The sequence below is a fragment of the Schistocerca serialis genome, unplaced genomic scaffold (genome assembly GCF_023864345.2).
Source record: "Schistocerca serialis cubense isolate TAMUIC-IGC-003099 unplaced genomic scaffold, iqSchSeri2.2 HiC_scaffold_908, whole genome shotgun sequence".
Taxonomy (NCBI): Eukaryota; Metazoa; Arthropoda; class Insecta; order Orthoptera; family Acrididae; genus Schistocerca; species Schistocerca serialis.
Window position 1 is genome coordinate 22,871 of NW_026048527.1, and position 15,720 is coordinate 38,590.

Sequence of the window (15,720 nt, forward strand, 5' to 3'; positions counted from 1 at the left end):
AACGCGTGCCACTTTGATTTTGGCCAACTACGATTCGATACAGAATGCAGGAAACCTGAAAGACACCCTCACAGACACATTGAGAGTAGTGTTTGTCTGCGGAATAATTGGAGTGCAAGGGTCTGTGCAATTGATATGGCTGTATGTAGCGCAGTTCGTCAGCAGGGGGCGTAGCTCAGATGGTAGAGCGCTCGCTTAGCATGCGAGAGGTACTGGGATCGATACCCAGCGCCTCCAGAATTTTTAACACACCAACATGCGCACACTGCCATGCAAGTGGAATAATTCACAGCCAGAAATTGTGTCAAGGCAGATACGAGCGAACGATTAGCAGCCACAATTGGCAAGCGTGCTGTAATGCGCAGGAAGTACCCTCCTCCCACCACTACACTTAATTTAGAAACAGTACACGTGTTCCCATAAGATTCTCAAACCTATGTCGGAAAGATGAGCCTTGCGCCGAATTCACAAAAATCCCACTGCACATTCCAATTCTTTACGTGCAGTCGGCTGCTACTGGTGTTGCTAGTTGTGACTGCTGATGACAGATGCCGTAGCAATCAATTCATGGAGTGAGTTGTATGTTTTGCGATACTCTGTCTCTGACAAGCAAGCAGAGGTGACATAGGCGCGAATACGGGAAGCTTGCAGCCCCTCGCTGCCTGCAGACACCGAGCAGCCACACTAGGTGGGCGGCCTAAGCCGTAGGCGAAATGTGCTCACTCGCTTGGGCGCGACGTCAAGCTCTAAATAAGGCTGTCACTAGCGTGAGCGTTGCGTGAGCGTCGTGTAAAGTCGGAAAAGTCGTCTGCATGGGTGAGTGCCATGTTTGGGGAGCGTTTCGTAGTTTGCGCAGTGCAATGGAGACGCGGAAACTTGTTGTGGCCCAGTCTTTTGCAGTTGGACGACAAGAGTGGTACACAGTAGTTAAGTGCGAGGCAGTGAGTTGGCATGAACAGTCGAGTGCACAATGGGGCTTCAGATGTGCTTGTTACCTCAGGTGCTGTGTGATTGTCGACATGGAGTGAAAACAGAGCAACTTGTGACTGCCCCTTCAATTTAAGACGTTAAAAACGGACGGAATTTGCAGTCGTAATACCAGAGCATCGAAACTACTTGGAACTCTTGTGTATATGAACGCGTCCGCGCCTTTGTACTCTGTTCCCTTCAGCCCTGCAAACCAACCAACCATCGTGTCCGTGCACATAAGAGTAGTAAAGAATGGAGAACAGCGCAGCTTGGTTGTGCTTGGGGGCGTAGCTCAGTTGGTAGAGCGTTCGCTTTGCATGTGAAAGGTCCCGGGTTCAAGCCCCGGCGCCTCCATGTTTTGTGGTCAGTGCGTGGTAAGTGTTGGTCGCGGCGAGCCTAAAGGCACGCAAGATGTTGCAAAGCCAGCGTCACAGACTCGTATACTGACGTAAGGAGAGCAAGACGTAAATGTGAGGACCGGCTGTTGTCGAGGTGTCATCGAGTGCAAATCTGCCTTGGGTAAAACGGCCTAACCTCAGTGAAGTCTAGAGAGTGAACAACACTTTCGTCTACCTCAGAGCGTTGGCCGAACGCGTGCCACTTTGATTTTGGCCAACTACGATTCGATACAGAATGCAGGAAACCTGAAAGACACCCTCACAGACACATTGAGAGTAGTGTTTGTCTGCGGAATAATTGGAGTGCAAGGGTCTGTGCAATTGATATGGCTGTATGTAGCGCAGTTCGTCAGCAGGGGGCGTAGCTCAGATGGTAGAGCGCTCGCTTAGCATGCGAGAGGTACTGGGATCGATACCCAGCGCCTCCAGAATTTTTAACACACCAACATGCGCACACTGCCATGCAAGTGGAATAATTCACAGCCAGAAATTGTGTCAAGGCAGATACGAGCGAACGATTAGCAGCCACAATTGGCAAGCGTGCTGTAATGCGCAGGAAGTACCCTCCTCCCACCACTACACTTAATTTAGAAACAGTACACGTGTTCCCATAAGATTCTCAAACCTATGTCGGAAAGATGAGCCTTGCGCCGAATTCACAAAAATCCCACTGCACATTCCAATTCTTTACGTGCAGTCGGCTGCTACTGGTGTTGCTAGTTGTGACTGCTGATGACAGATGCCGTAGCAATCAATTCATGGAGTGAGTTGTATGTTTTGCGATACTCTGTCTCTGACAAGCAAGCAGAGGTGACATAGGCGCGAATACGGGAAGCTTGCAGCCCCTCGCTGCCTGCAGACACCGAGCAGCCACACTAGGTGGGCGGCCTAAGCCGTAGGCGAAATGTGCTCACTCGCTTGGGCGCGACGTCAAGCTCTAAATAAGGCTGTCACTAGCGTGAGCGTCGTGTAAAGTCGGAAAAGTCGTCTGCATGGGTGAGTGCCATGTTTGGGGAGCGTTTCGTAGTTTGCGCAGTGCAATGGAGACGCGGAAACTTGTTGTGGCCCAGTCTTTTGCAGTTGGACGACAAGAGTGGTACACAGTAGTTAAGTGCGAGGCAGTGAGTTGGCATGAACAGTCGAGTGCACAATGGGGCTTCAGATGTGCTTGTTACCTCAGGTGCTGTGTGATTGTCGACATGGAGTGAAAACAGAGCAACTTGTGACTGCCCCTTCAATTTAAGACGTTAAAAACGGACGGAATTTGCAGTCGTAATACCAGAGCATCGAAACTACTTGGAACTCTTGTGTATATGAACGCGTCCGCGCCTTTGTACTCTGTTCCCTTCAGCCCTGCAAACCAACCAACCATCGTGTCCGTGCACATAAGAGTAGTAAAGAATGGAGAACAGCGCAGCTTGGTTGTGCTTGGGGGCGTAGCTCAGTTGGTAGAGCGTTCGCTTTGCATGTGAAAGGTCCCGGGTTCAAGCCCCGGCGCCTCCATGTTTTGTGGTCAGTGCGTGGTAAGTGTTGGTCGCGGCGAGCCTAAAGGCACGCAAGATGTTGCAAAGCCAGCGTCACAGACTCGTATACTGACGTAAGGAGAGCAAGACGTAAATGTGAGGACCGGCTGTTGTCGAGGTGTCATCGAGTGCAAATCTGCCTTGGGTAAAACGGCCTAACCTCAGTGAAGTCTAGAGAGTGAACAACACTTTCGTCTACCTCAGAGCGTTGGCCGAACGCGTGCCACTTTGATTTTGGCCAACTACGATTCGATACAGAATGCAGGAAACCTGAAAGACACCCTCACAGACACATTGAGAGTAGTGTTTGTCTGCGGAATAATTGGAGTGCAAGGGTCTGTGCAATTGATATGGCTGTATGTAGCGCAGTTCGTCAGCAGGGGGCGTAGCTCAGATGGTAGAGCGCTCGCTTAGCATGCGAGAGGTACTGGGATCGATACCCAGCGCCTCCAGAATTTTTAACACACCAACATGCGCACACTGCCATGCAAGTGGAATAATTCACAGCCAGAAATTGTGTCAAGGCAGATACGAGCGAACGATTAGCAGCCACAATTGGCAAGCGTGCTGTAATGCGCAGGAAGTACCCTCCTCCCACCACTACACTTAATTTAGAAACAGTACACGTGTTCCCATAAGATTCTCAAACCTATGTCGGAAAGATGAGCCTTGCGCCGAATTCACAAAAATCCCACTGCACATTCCAATTCTTTACGTGCAGTCGGCTGCTACTGGTGTTGCTAGTTGTGACTGCTGATGACAGATGCCGTAGCAATCAATTCATGGAGTGAGTTGTATGTTTTGCGATACTCTGTCTCTGACAAGCAAGCAGAGGTGACATAGGCGCGAATACGGGAAGCTTGCAGCCCCTCGCTGCCTGCAGACACCGAGCAGCCACACTAGGTGGGCGGCCTAAGCCGTAGGCGAAATGTGCTCACTCGCTTGGGCGCGACGTCAAGCTCTAAATAAGGCTGTCACTAGCGTGAGCGTTGCGTGAGCGTCGTGTAAAGTCGGAAAAGTCGTCTGCATGGGTGAGTGCCATGTTTGGGGAGCGTTTCGTAGTTTGCGCAGTGCAATGGAGACGCGGAAACTTGTTGTGGCCCAGTCTTTTGCAGTTGGACGACAAGAGTGGTACACAGTAGTTAAGTGCGAGGCAGTGAGTTGGCATGAACAGTCGAGTGCACAATGGGGCTTCAGATGTGCTTGTTACCTCAGGTGCTGTGTGATTGTCGACATGGAGTGAAAACAGAGCAACTTGTGACTGCCCCTTCAATTTAAGACGTTAAAAACGGACGGAATTTGCAGTCGTAATACCAGAGCATCGAAACTACTTGGAACTCTTGTGTATATGAACGCGTCCGCGCCTTTGTACTCTGTTCCCTTCAGCCCTGCAAACCAACCAACCATCGTGTCCGTGCACATAAGAGTAGTAAAGAATGGAGAACAGCGCAGCTTGGTTGTGCTTGGGGGCGTAGCTCAGTTGGTAGAGCGTTCGCTTTGCATGTGAAAGGTCCCGGGTTCAAGCCCCGGCGCCTCCATGTTTTGTGGTCAGTGCGTGGTAAGTGTTGGTCGCGGCGAGCCTAAAGGCACGCAAGATGTTGCAAAGCCAGCGTCACAGACTCGTATACTGACGTAAGGAGAGCAAGACGTAAATGTGAGGACCGGCTGTTGTCGAGGTGTCATCGAGTGCAAATCTGCCTTGGGTAAAACGGCCTAACCTCAGTGAAGTCTAGAGAGTGAACAACACTTTCGTCTACCTCAGAGCGTTGGCCGAACGCGTGCCACTTTGATTTTGGCCAACTACGATTCGATACAGAATGCAGGAAACCTGAAAGACACCCTCACAGACACATTGAGAGTAGTGTTTGTCTGCGGAATAATTGGAGTGCAAGGGTCTGTGCAATTGATATGGCTGTATGTAGCGCAGTTCGTCAGCAGGGGGCGTAGCTCAGATGGTAGAGCGCTCGCTTAGCATGCGAGAGGTACTGGGATCGATACCCAGCGCCTCCAGAATTTTTAACACACCAACATGCGCACATTGCCATGCAAGTGGAATAATTCACAGCCAGAAATTGTGTCAAGGCAGATACGAGCGAACGATTAGCAGCCACAATTGGCAAGCGTGCTGTAATGCGCAGGAAGTACCCTCCTCCCACCACTACACTTAATTTAGAAACAGTACACGTGTTCCCATAAGATTCTCAAACCTATGTCGGAAAGATGAGCCTTGCGCCGAATTCACAAAAATCCCACTGCACATTCCAATTCTTTACGTGCAGTCGGCTGCTACTGGTGTTGCTAGTTGTGACTGCTGATGACAGATGCCGTAGCAATCAATTCATGGAGTGAGTTGTATGTTTTGCGATACTCTGTCTCTGACAAGCAAGCAGAGGTGACATAGGCGCGAATACGGGAAGCTTGCAGCCCCTCGCTGCCTGCAGACACCGAGCAGCCACACTAGGTGGGCGGCCTAAGCCGTAGGCGAAATGTGCTCACTCGCTTGGGCGCGACGTCAAGCTCTAAATAAGGCTGTCACTAGCGTGAGCGTTGCGTGAGCGTCGTGTAAAGTCGGAAAAGTCGTCTGCATGGGTGAGTGCCATGTTTGGGGAGCGTTTCGTAGTTTGCGCAGTGCAATGGAGACGCGGAAACTTGTTGTGGCCCAGTCTTTTGCAGTTGGACGACAAGAGTGGTACACAGTAGTTAAGTGCGAGGCAGTGAGTTGGCATGAACAGTCGAGTGCACAATGGGGCTTCAGATGTGCTTGTTACCTCAGGTGCTGTGTGATTGTCGACATGGAGTGAAAACAGAGCAACTTGTGACTGCCCCTTCAATTTAAGACGTTAAAAACGGACGGAATTTGCAGTCGTAATACCAGAGCATCGAAACTACTTGGAACTCTTGTGTATATGAACGCGTCCGCGCCTTTGTACTCTGTTCCCTTCAGCCCTGCAAACCAACCAACCATCGTGTCCGTGCACATAAGAGTAGTAAAGAATGGAGAACAGCGCAGCTTGGTTGTGCTTGGGGGCGTAGCTCAGTTGGTAGAGCGTTCGCTTTGCATGTGAAAGGTCCCGGGTTCAAGCCCCGGCGCCTCCATGTTTTGTGGTCAGTGCGTGGTAAGTGTTGGTCGCGGCGAGCCTAAAGGCACGCAAGATGTTGCAAAGCCAGCGTCACAGACTCGTATACTGACGTAAGGAGAGCAAGACGTAAATGTGAGGACCGGCTGTTGTCGAGGTGTCATCGAGTGCAAATCTGCCTTGGGTAAAACGGCCTAACCTCAGTGAAGTCTAGAGAGTGAACAACACTTTCGTCTACCTCAGAGCGTTGGCCGAACGCGTGCCACTTTGATTTTGGCCAACTACGATTCGATACAGAATGCAGGAAACCTGAAAGACACCCTCACAGACACATTGAGAGTAGTGTTTGTCTGCGGAATAATTGGAGTGCAAGGGTCTGTGCAATTGATATGGCTGTATGTAGCGCAGTTCGTCAGCAGGGGGCGTAGCTCAGATGGTAGAGCGCTCGCTTAGCATGCGAGAGGTACTGGGATCGATACCCAGCGCCTCCAGAATTTTTAACACACCAACATGCGCACATTGCCATGCAAGTGGAATAATTCACAGCCAGAAATTGTGTCAAGGCAGATACGAGCGAACGATTAGCAGCCACAATTGGCAAGCGTGCTGTAATGCGCAGGAAGTACCCTCCTCCCACCACTACACTTAATTTAGAAACAGTACACGTGTTCCCATAAGATTCTCAAACCTATGTCGGAAAGATGAGCCTTGCGCCGAATTCACAAAAATCCCACTGCACATTCCAATTCTTTACGTGCAGTCGGCTGCTACTGGTGTTGCTAGTTGTGACTGCTGATGACAGATGCCGTAGCAATCAATTCATGGAGTGAGTTGTATGTTTTGCGATACTCTGTCTCTGACAAGCAAGCAGAGGTGACATAGGCGCGAATACGGGAAGCTTGCAGCCCCTCGCTGCCTGCAGACACCGAGCAGCCACACTAGGTGGGCGGCCTAAGCCGTAGGCGAAATGTGCTCACTCGCTTGGGCGCGACGTCAAGCTCTAAATAAGGCTGTCACTAGCGTGAGCGTTGCGTGAGCGTCGTGTAAAGTCGGAAAAGTCGTCTGCATGGGTGAGTGCCATGTTTGGGGAGCGTTTCGTAGTTTGCGCAGTGCAATGGAGACGCGGAAACTTGTTGTGGCCCAGTCTTTTGCAGTTGGACGACAAGAGTGGTACACAGTAGTTAAGTGCGAGGCAGTGAGTTGGCATGAACAGTCGAGTGCACAATGGGGCTTCAGATGTGCTTGTTACCTCAGGTGCTGTGTGATTGTCGACATGGAGTGAAAACAGAGCAACTTGTGACTGCCCCTTCAATTTAAGACGTTAAAAACGGACGGAATTTGCAGTCGTAATACCAGAGCATCGAAACTACTTGGAACTCTTGTGTATATGAACGCGTCCGCGCCTTTGTACTCTGTTCCCTTCAGCCCTGCAAACCAACCAACCATCGTGTCCGTGCACATAAGAGTAGTAAAGAATGGAGAACAGCGCAGCTTGGTTGTGCTTGGGGGCGTAGCTCAGTTGGTAGAGCGTTCGCTTTGCATGTGAAAGGTCCCGGGTTCAAGCCCCGGCGCCTCCATGTTTTGTGGTCAGTGCGTGGTAAGTGTTGGTCGCGGCGAGCCTAAAGGCACGCAAGATGTTGCAAAGCCAGCGTCACAGACTCGTATACTGACGTAAGGAGAGCAAGACGTAAATGTGAGGACCGGCTGTTGTCGAGGTGTCATCGAGTGCAAATCTGCCTTGGGTAAAACGGCCTAACCTCAGTGAAGTCTAGAGAGTGAACAACACTTTCGTCTACCTCAGAGCGTTGGCCGAACGCGTGCCACTTTGATTTTGGCCAACTACGATTCGATACAGAATGCAGGAAACCTGAAAGACACCCTCACAGACACATTGAGAGTAGTGTTTGTCTGCGGAATAATTGGAGTGCAAGGGTCTGTGCAATTGATATGGCTGTATGTAGCGCAGTTCGTCAGCAGGGGGCGTAGCTCAGATGGTAGAGCGCTCGCTTAGCATGCGAGAGGTACTGGGATCGATACCCAGCGCCTCCAGAATTTTTAACACACCAACATGCGCACACTGCCATGCAAGTGGAATAATTCACAGCCAGAAATTGTGTCAAGGCAGATACGAGCGAACGATTAGCAGCCACAATTGGCAAGCGTGCTGTAATGCGCAGGAAGTACCCTCCTCCCACCACTACACTTAATTTAGAAACAGTACACGTGTTCCCATAAGATTCTCAAACCTATGTCGGAAAGATGAGCCTTGCGCCGAATTCACAAAAATCCCACTGCACATTCCAATTCTTTACGTGCAGTCGGCTGCTACTGGTGTTGCTAGTTGTGACTGCTGATGACAGATGCCGTAGCAATCAATTCATGGAGTGAGTTGTATGTTTTGCGATACTCTGTCTCTGACAAGCAAGCAGAGGTGACATAGGCGCGAATACGGGAAGCTTGCAGCCCCTCGCTGCCTGCAGACACCGAGCAGCCACACTAGGTGGGCGGCCTAAGCCGTAGGCGAAATGTGCTCACTCGCTTGGGCGCGACGTCAAGCTCTAAATAAGGCTGTCACTAGCGTGAGCGTCGTGTAAAGTCGGAAAAGTCGTCTGCATGGGTGAGTGCCATGTTTGGGGAGCGTTTCGTAGTTTGCGCAGTGCAATGGAGACGCGGAAACTTGTTGTGGCCCAGTCTTTTGCAGTTGGACGACAAGAGTGGTACACAGTAGTTAAGTGCGAGGCAGTGAGTTGGCATGAACAGTCGAGTGCACAATGGGGCTTCAGATGTGCTTGTTACCTCAGGTGCTGTGTGATTGTCGACATGGAGTGAAAACAGAGCAACTTGTGACTGCCCCTTCAATTTAAGACGTTAAAAACGGACGGAATTTGCAGTCGTAATACCAGAGCATCGAAACTACTTGGAACTCTTGTGTATATGAACGCGTCCGCGCCTTTGTACTCTGTTCCCTTCAGCCCTGCAAACCAACCAACCATCGTGTCCGTGCACATAAGAGTAGTAAAGAATGGAGAACAGCGCAGCTTGGTTGTGCTTGGGGGCGTAGCTCAGTTGGTAGAGCGTTCGCTTTGCATGTGAAAGGTCCCGGGTTCAAGCCCCGGCGCCTCCATGTTTTGTGGTCAGTGCGTGGTAAGTGTTGGTCGCGGCGAGCCTAAAGGCACGCAAGATGTTGCAAAGCCAGCGTCACAGACTCGTATACTGACGTAAGGAGAGCAAGACGTAAATGTGAGGACCGGCTGTTGTCGAGGTGTCATCGAGTGCAAATCTGCCTTGGGTAAAACGGCCTAACCTCAGTGAAGTCTAGAGAGTGAACAACACTTTCGTCTACCTCAGAGCGTTGGCCGAACGCGTGCCACTTTGATTTTGGCCAACTACGATTCGATACAGAATGCAGGAAACCTGAAAGACACCCTCACAGACACATTGAGAGTAGTGTTTGTCTGCGGAATAATTGGAGTGCAAGGGTCTGTGCAATTGATATGGCTGTATGTAGCGCAGTTCGTCAGCAGGGGGCGTAGCTCAGATGGTAGAGCGCTCGCTTAGCATGCGAGAGGTACTGGGATCGATACCCAGCGCCTCCAGAATTTTTAACACACCAACATGCGCACACTGCCATGCAAGTGGAATAATTCACAGCCAGAAATTGTGTCAAGGCAGATACGAGCGAACGATTAGCAGCCACAATTGGCAAGCGTGCTGTAATGCGCAGGAAGTACCCTCCTCCCACCACTACACTTAATTTAGAAACAGTACACGTGTTCCCATAAGATTCTCAAACCTATGTCGGAAAGATCAGCCTTGCGCCGAATTCACAAAAATCCCACTGCACATTCCAATTCTTTACGTGCAGTCGGCTGCTACTGGTGTTGCTAGTTGTGACTGCTGATGACAGATGCCGTAGCAATCAATTCATGGAGTGAGTTGTATGTTTTGCGATACTCTGTCTCTGACAAGCAAGCAGAGGTGACATAGGCGCGAATACGGGAAGCTTGCAGCCCCTCGCTGCCTGCAGACACCGAGCAGCCACACTAGGTGGGCGGCCTAAGCCGTAGGCGAAATGTGCTCACTCGCTTGGGCGCGACGTCAAGCTCTAAATAAGGCTGTCACTAGCGTGAGCGTTGCGTGAGCGTCGTGTAAAGTCGGAAAAGTCGTCTGCATGGGTGAGTGCCATGTTTGGGGAGCGTTTCGTAGTTTGCGCAGTGCAATGGAGACGCGGAAACTTGTTGTGGCCCAGTCTTTTGCAGTTGGACGACAAGAGTGGTACACAGTAGTTAAGTGCGAGGCAGTGAGTTGGCATGAACAGTCGAGTGCACAATGGGGCTTCAGATGTGCTTGTTACCTCAGGTGCTGTGTGATTGTCGACATGGAGTGAAAACAGAGCAACTTGTGACTGCCCCTTCAATTTAAGACGTTAAAAACGGACGGAATTTGCAGTCGTAATACCAGAGCATCGAAACTACTTGGAACTCTTGTGTATATGAACGCGTCCGCGCCTTTGTACTCTGTTCCCTTCAGCCCTGCAAACCAACCAACCATCGTGTCCGTGCACATAAGAGTAGTAAAGAATGGAGAACAGCGCAGCTTGGTTGTGCTTGGGGGCGTAGCTCAGTTGGTAGAGCGTTCGCTTTGCATGTGAAAGGTCCCGGGTTCAAGCCCCGGCGCCTCCATGTTTTGTGGTCAGTGCGTGGTAAGTGTTGGTCGCGGCGAGCCTAAAGGCACGCAAGATGTTGCAAAGCCAGCGTCACAGACTCGTATACTGACGTAAGGAGAGCAAGACGTAAATGTGAGGACCGGCTGTTGTCGAGGTGTCATCGAGTGCAAATCTGCCTTGGGTAAAACGGCCTAACCTCAGTGAAGTCTAGAGAGTGAACAACACTTTCGTCTACCTCAGAGCGTTGGCCGAACGCGTGCCACTTTGATTTTGGCCAACTACGATTCGATACAGAATGCAGGAAACCTGAAAGACACCCTCACAGACACATTGAGAGTAGTGTTTGTCTGCGGAATAATTGGAGTGCAAGGGTCTGTGCAATTGATATGGCTGTATGTAGCGCAGTTCGTCAGCAGGGGGCGTAGCTCAGATGGTAGAGCGCTCGCTTAGCATGCGAGAGGTACTGGGATCGATACCCAGCGCCTCCAGAATTTTTAACACACCAACATGCGCACACTGCCATGCAAGTGGAATAATTCACAGCCAGAAATTGTGTCAAGGCAGATACGAGCGAACGATTAGCAGCCACAATTGGCAAGCGTGCTGTAATGCGCAGGAAGTACCCTCCTCCCACCACTACACTTAATTTAGAAACAGTACACGTGTTCCCATAAGATTCTCAAACCTATGTCGGAAAGATCAGCCTTGCGCCGAATTCACAAAAATCCCACTGCACATTCCAATTCTTTACGTGCAGTCGGCTGCTACTGGTGTTGCTAGTTGTGACTGCTGATGACAGATGCCGTAGCAATCAATTCATGGAGTGAGTTGTATGTTTTGCGATACTCTGTCTCTGACAAGCAAGCAGAGGTGACATAGGCGCGAATACGGGAAGCTTGCAGCCCCTCGCTGCCTGCAGACACCGAGCAGCCACACTAGGTGGGCGGCCTAAGCCGTAGGCGAAATGTGCTCACTCGCTTGGGCGCGACGTCAAGCTCTAAATAAGGCTGTCACTAGCGTGAGCGTTGCGTGAGCGTCGTGTAAAGTCGGAAAAGTCGTCTGCATGGGTGAGTGCCATGTTTGGGGAGCGTTTCGTAGTTTGCGCAGTGCAATGGAGACGCGGAAACTTGTTGTGGCCCAGTCTTTTGCAGTTGGACGACAAGAGTGGTACACAGTAGTTAAGTGCGAGGCAGTGAGTTGGCATGAACAGTCGAGTGCACAATGGGGCTTCAGATGTGCTTGTTACCTCAGGTGCTGTGTGATTGTCGACATGGAGTGAAAACAGAGCAACTTGTGACTGCCCCTTCAATTTAAGACGTTAAAAACGGACGGAATTTGCAGTCGTAATACCAGAGCATCGAAACTACTTGGAACTCTTGTGTATATGAACGCGTCCGCGCCTTTGTACTCTGTTCCCTTCAGCCCTGCAAACCAACCAACCATCGTGTCCGTGCACATAAGAGTAGTAAAGAATGGAGAACAGCGCAGCTTGGTTGTGCTTGGGGGCGTAGCTCAGTTGGTAGAGCGTTCGCTTTGCATGTGAAAGGTCCCGGGTTCAAGCCCCGGCGCCTCCATGTTTTGTGGTCAGTGCGTGGTAAGTGTTGGTCGCGGCGAGCCTAAAGGCACGCAAGATGTTGCAAAGCCAGCGTCACAGACTCGTATACTGACGTAAGGAGAGCAAGACGTAAATGTGAGGACCGGCTGTTGTCGAGGTGTCATCGAGTGCAAATCTGCCTTGGGTAAAACGGCCTAACCTCAGTGAAGTCTAGAGAGTGAACAACACTTTCGTCTACCTCAGAGCGTTGGCCGAACGCGTGCCACTTTGATTTTGGCCAACTACGATTCGATACAGAATGCAGGAAACCTGAAAGACACCCTCACAGACACATTGAGAGTAGTGTTTGTCTGCGGAATAATTGGAGTGCAAGGGTCTGTGCAATTGATATGGCTGTATGTAGCGCAGTTCGTCAGCAGGGGGCGTAGCTCAGATGGTAGAGCGCTCGCTTAGCATGCGAGAGGTACTGGGATCGATACCCAGCGCCTCCAGAATTCAGGGGGCGTAGCTCAGATGGTAGAGCGCTCGCTTAGCATGCGAGAGGTACTGGGATCGATACCCAGCGCCTTCCAGAATTTTTAACACACCAACATGCGCACACTGCCATGCAAGTGGAATAATTCACAGCCAGAAAATGTGTCAAGGCAGATACGAGCGAACGATTAGCAGCCACAATTGGCAAGCGTGCTGTAATGCGCAGGAAGTACCCTCCTCCCACCACTACACTTAATTTAGAAACAGTACACGTGTTCCCATAAGGATTCTCAACGTATGTCGGAAAGATCAGCCTTGCGCCGAATTCACAAAAATCCCCACTGCACATTCCAATTCTTTACGTGCAGTCGGCTGCTACTGGTGTTGCTAGTTGTGACTGCTGATGACAGATGCCGTAGCAATCAATTCATGGAGTGAGTTGTATGTTTTGCGATACTCTGTCTCTGACAAGCAAGCAGAGGTGGACATAGGCGCGAATACGGGAAGCTTGCAGCCCCTCGCTGCCTGCAGACACCGAGCAGCCACACTAGGTGGGCGGCCTAAGCCGTAGGCGAAATGTGCTCACTCGCTTGGGGCGCGACGTCAAGCTCTAATAAGGCTGTCACTAGCGTGAGCGTTGCGTGAGCGTCGTGTAAAGTCGGAAAGTCGTCTGCATGGGTGAGTGCCATGTTTTGGGGAGCGTTTCGTAGTTTGCGCAGTGCAATGGAGACGCGGAAACTTGTTGTGGCCCAGTCTTTTGCAGTTGGACGACAAGAGTGGGTACACAGTAGTAAAGTGCGAGGCAGTGAGTTGGCATGAACAGTCGAGTGCACAATGGGGCTTCAGATGTGCTTGTTACCTCAGGTGCTGTGTGATTGTCGACATGGAGTGAAAACAGAGCAACTTGTGACTGCCCCTTCAATTTAAGACGTTAAAAACGGACGGAATTTGCAGTCGTAATACCAGAGCATCGAAACTACTTGGAACTCTTGTGTATATGAACAGCGTCCGCGCCTTTGTACTCTGTTCCCTTCAGCCCTGCAAACCAACCAACCATCGTGTCCGTGCACATAAGAGTAGTAAAGAATGGAGAACAGCGCAGTTTGGTTGTGCTTGGGGCGTAGCTCAGTTGGTAGAGCGTTCGCTTTGCATGTGAAAGGTCCCAGGTTCAAGCCCCGGCGCTCCATGTTTTGTGGTCAGTTCGTGGCAAGTGTTGGTCGCGGCGAGCCTAAAGGCACGCAAGATGTTGCAAAGCCAGCGTCACAGACTCGTATACTGACGTAAGGAGAGCAAGACGTAAATGTGAGGACCGGCTGTTGTCGAGGTGTCATCGAGTGCAAATCTGCTTAGGTAAAACGGCCTAACCTCAGTGAAGTCTAGAGAGTGAACAACACTTTCGTCTACCTCAGAGCGTTGGCCGAACGCTATTTTCGACGTCGTGCGTGCCACTTTGATTTTGGCCGACTACGATTCGATACAGAATCCAGGAAACCTGAAAGACACCCTCACAGACACATTGAGAGTAGTGTTTGTCTGCGGAATAATTGGAGTGCAAGGGTCTGTGCAATTGATATGGCTGTATGTAGCGCAGTTCGTCAGCAGGGAGCGTAGCTCAGATGGTAGAGCGCTCGCTTAGCATGCGAGAGGTACTGGATCGATACCCAGCGCCTCCAGAATTTTTAACACACCAACATGCGCACACTGCATGCAAGTGGAATAATTCACAGCCAGAAAATGTGTCAAGGCAGATACGAGCGAACGATTAGCAGCCACAATTGGCAAGCGTGCTGTAATGCGCAGGAAGTACCCTCCTCCCACCACTACACTTAATTTAGAAACAGTACACGTGTTCCCATAAGATTCTCAAACGTATGTCGAAAGATCAGCCTTGCGCCGAATTCACAAAAATCCCACTGCACATTCCAATTCTTTACGTGCAGTCGGCTGCTACTGGTGTTGCTAGTTGTGACTGCTGATGACAGATGCCGTAGCAATCAATTCATGGAGTGAGTTGTATGTTTTGCGATACTCTGTCTCTGACAAGCAAGCAGAGGTGACATAGGCGCGAATACGGGAAGCTTGCAGCCCCTCGCTGCCTGCAGACACCGAGCAGCCACACTAGGTGGGCGGCCTAAGCCGTAGGCGAAATGTGCTCACTCGCTTGGGCGCGACGTCAAGCTCTAAATAAGGCTGTCACTAGCGTGAGCGTTGCGTGAGCGTCGTGTAAAGTCGGAAAAGTCGTCTGCATGGGTGAGTGCCATGTTTGGGGAGCGTTTCGTAGTTTGCGCAGTGCAATGGAGACGCGGAAACTTGTTGTGGCCCAGTCTTTTGCAGTTGGACGACAAGAGTGGTACACAGTAGTAAAGTGCGAGGCAGTGAGTTGGCATGAACAGTCGAGTGCACAATGGGGCTTCAGATGTGCTTGTTACCTCAGGTGCTGTGTGATTGTCGACATGGAGTGAAAACAGAGCAACTTGTGACTGCCCCTTCAATTTAAGACGTTAAAAACGGACGGAATTTGCAGTCGTAATACCAGAGCATCGAAACTACTTGGAACTCTTGTGTATATGAACGCGTCCGCGCCTTTGTACTCTGTTCCCTTCAGCCCTGCAAACCAACCAACCATCGTGTCCGTGCACATAAGAGTAGTAAAGAATGGAGAACAGCGCAGTTTGGTTGTGCTTGGGGGCGTAGCTCAGTTGGTAGAGCGTTCGCTTTGCATGTGAAAGGTCCCGGGTTCAAGCCCCGGCGCCTCATGTTTTGTGGTCAGTTCGTGGTAAGTGTTGGTCGCGGCGAGCCTAAAGGCACGCAAGATGTTGCAAAGCCAGCGTCACAGACTCGTATACTGACGTAAGGAGAGCAAGACGTAAATGTGAGGACCGGCTGTTGTCGAGGTGTCATCGAGTGCAAATCTGCCTTAGGTAAAACGGCCTAACCTCAGTGAAGTCTAGAGAGTGAACAACACTTTCGTCTACTCAGAGCGTTGGCCGAGGGCTATTTTCGACGTCGTGCGTGCCACTTTCATTTTGGCCAACTACGATTCGATACAGAATCCAGA

General features: G+C 50.8%; 20 non-coding genes across 20 annotated transcripts; all 20 read left to right on the forward strand.

The window, feature by feature from the left end:
- The first annotated feature begins 164 nt into the window (after window positions 1-164).
- Window positions 165-237, forward strand: Trnaa-agc (transfer RNA alanine (anticodon AGC)). Its single transcript has one exon. It is a non-coding gene; the product is annotated as a tRNA-Ala (tRNA).
- Window positions 238-1,250: 1,013 nt separating this feature from the next.
- Trnaa-ugc (transfer RNA alanine (anticodon UGC)) lies at window positions 1,251-1,323 on the forward strand. Its single transcript has one exon. It is a non-coding gene; the product is annotated as a tRNA-Ala (tRNA).
- Window positions 1,324-1,722: 399 nt separating this feature from the next.
- Window positions 1,723-1,795, forward strand: Trnaa-agc (transfer RNA alanine (anticodon AGC)). The gene has a single exon. It is a non-coding gene; the product is annotated as a tRNA-Ala (tRNA).
- A 1,002-nt stretch (window positions 1,796-2,797) lies between these two features.
- Window positions 2,798-2,870, forward strand: Trnaa-ugc (transfer RNA alanine (anticodon UGC)). Its single transcript has one exon. It is a non-coding gene; the product is annotated as a tRNA-Ala (tRNA).
- A 399-nt stretch (window positions 2,871-3,269) lies between these two features.
- Window positions 3,270-3,342, forward strand: Trnaa-agc (transfer RNA alanine (anticodon AGC)). The gene has a single exon. It is a non-coding gene; the product is annotated as a tRNA-Ala (tRNA).
- A 1,013-nt stretch (window positions 3,343-4,355) lies between these two features.
- Window positions 4,356-4,428, forward strand: Trnaa-ugc (transfer RNA alanine (anticodon UGC)). Its single transcript has one exon. It is a non-coding gene; the product is annotated as a tRNA-Ala (tRNA).
- A 399-nt stretch (window positions 4,429-4,827) lies between these two features.
- On the forward strand, window positions 4,828-4,900 carry Trnaa-agc (transfer RNA alanine (anticodon AGC)). The gene has a single exon. It is a non-coding gene; the product is annotated as a tRNA-Ala (tRNA).
- Window positions 4,901-5,913: 1,013 nt separating this feature from the next.
- Trnaa-ugc (transfer RNA alanine (anticodon UGC)) lies at window positions 5,914-5,986 on the forward strand. Its single transcript has one exon. It is a non-coding gene; the product is annotated as a tRNA-Ala (tRNA).
- A 399-nt stretch (window positions 5,987-6,385) lies between these two features.
- Trnaa-agc (transfer RNA alanine (anticodon AGC)) lies at window positions 6,386-6,458 on the forward strand. The gene has a single exon. It is a non-coding gene; the product is annotated as a tRNA-Ala (tRNA).
- A 1,013-nt stretch (window positions 6,459-7,471) lies between these two features.
- Trnaa-ugc (transfer RNA alanine (anticodon UGC)) lies at window positions 7,472-7,544 on the forward strand. Its single transcript has one exon. It is a non-coding gene; the product is annotated as a tRNA-Ala (tRNA).
- A 399-nt stretch (window positions 7,545-7,943) lies between these two features.
- Window positions 7,944-8,016, forward strand: Trnaa-agc (transfer RNA alanine (anticodon AGC)). Its single transcript has one exon. It is a non-coding gene; the product is annotated as a tRNA-Ala (tRNA).
- A 1,002-nt stretch (window positions 8,017-9,018) lies between these two features.
- Trnaa-ugc (transfer RNA alanine (anticodon UGC)) lies at window positions 9,019-9,091 on the forward strand. Its single transcript has one exon. It is a non-coding gene; the product is annotated as a tRNA-Ala (tRNA).
- Window positions 9,092-9,490: 399 nt separating this feature from the next.
- On the forward strand, window positions 9,491-9,563 carry Trnaa-agc (transfer RNA alanine (anticodon AGC)). Its single transcript has one exon. It is a non-coding gene; the product is annotated as a tRNA-Ala (tRNA).
- Window positions 9,564-10,576: 1,013 nt separating this feature from the next.
- On the forward strand, window positions 10,577-10,649 carry Trnaa-ugc (transfer RNA alanine (anticodon UGC)). The gene has a single exon. It is a non-coding gene; the product is annotated as a tRNA-Ala (tRNA).
- Window positions 10,650-11,048: 399 nt separating this feature from the next.
- Window positions 11,049-11,121, forward strand: Trnaa-agc (transfer RNA alanine (anticodon AGC)). The gene has a single exon. It is a non-coding gene; the product is annotated as a tRNA-Ala (tRNA).
- A 1,013-nt stretch (window positions 11,122-12,134) lies between these two features.
- Window positions 12,135-12,207, forward strand: Trnaa-ugc (transfer RNA alanine (anticodon UGC)). The gene has a single exon. It is a non-coding gene; the product is annotated as a tRNA-Ala (tRNA).
- Window positions 12,208-12,606: 399 nt separating this feature from the next.
- Window positions 12,607-12,679, forward strand: Trnaa-agc (transfer RNA alanine (anticodon AGC)). Its single transcript has one exon. It is a non-coding gene; the product is annotated as a tRNA-Ala (tRNA).
- A 7-nt stretch (window positions 12,680-12,686) lies between these two features.
- On the forward strand, window positions 12,687-12,759 carry Trnaa-agc (transfer RNA alanine (anticodon AGC)). Its single transcript has one exon. It is a non-coding gene; the product is annotated as a tRNA-Ala (tRNA).
- Window positions 12,760-13,776: 1,017 nt separating this feature from the next.
- On the forward strand, window positions 13,777-13,849 carry Trnaa-ugc (transfer RNA alanine (anticodon UGC)). The gene has a single exon. It is a non-coding gene; the product is annotated as a tRNA-Ala (tRNA).
- Window positions 13,850-15,345: 1,496 nt separating this feature from the next.
- On the forward strand, window positions 15,346-15,419 carry Trnaa-ugc (transfer RNA alanine (anticodon UGC)). The gene has a single exon. It is a non-coding gene; the product is annotated as a tRNA-Ala (tRNA).
- Window positions 15,420-15,720: the final 301 nt, after the last annotated feature.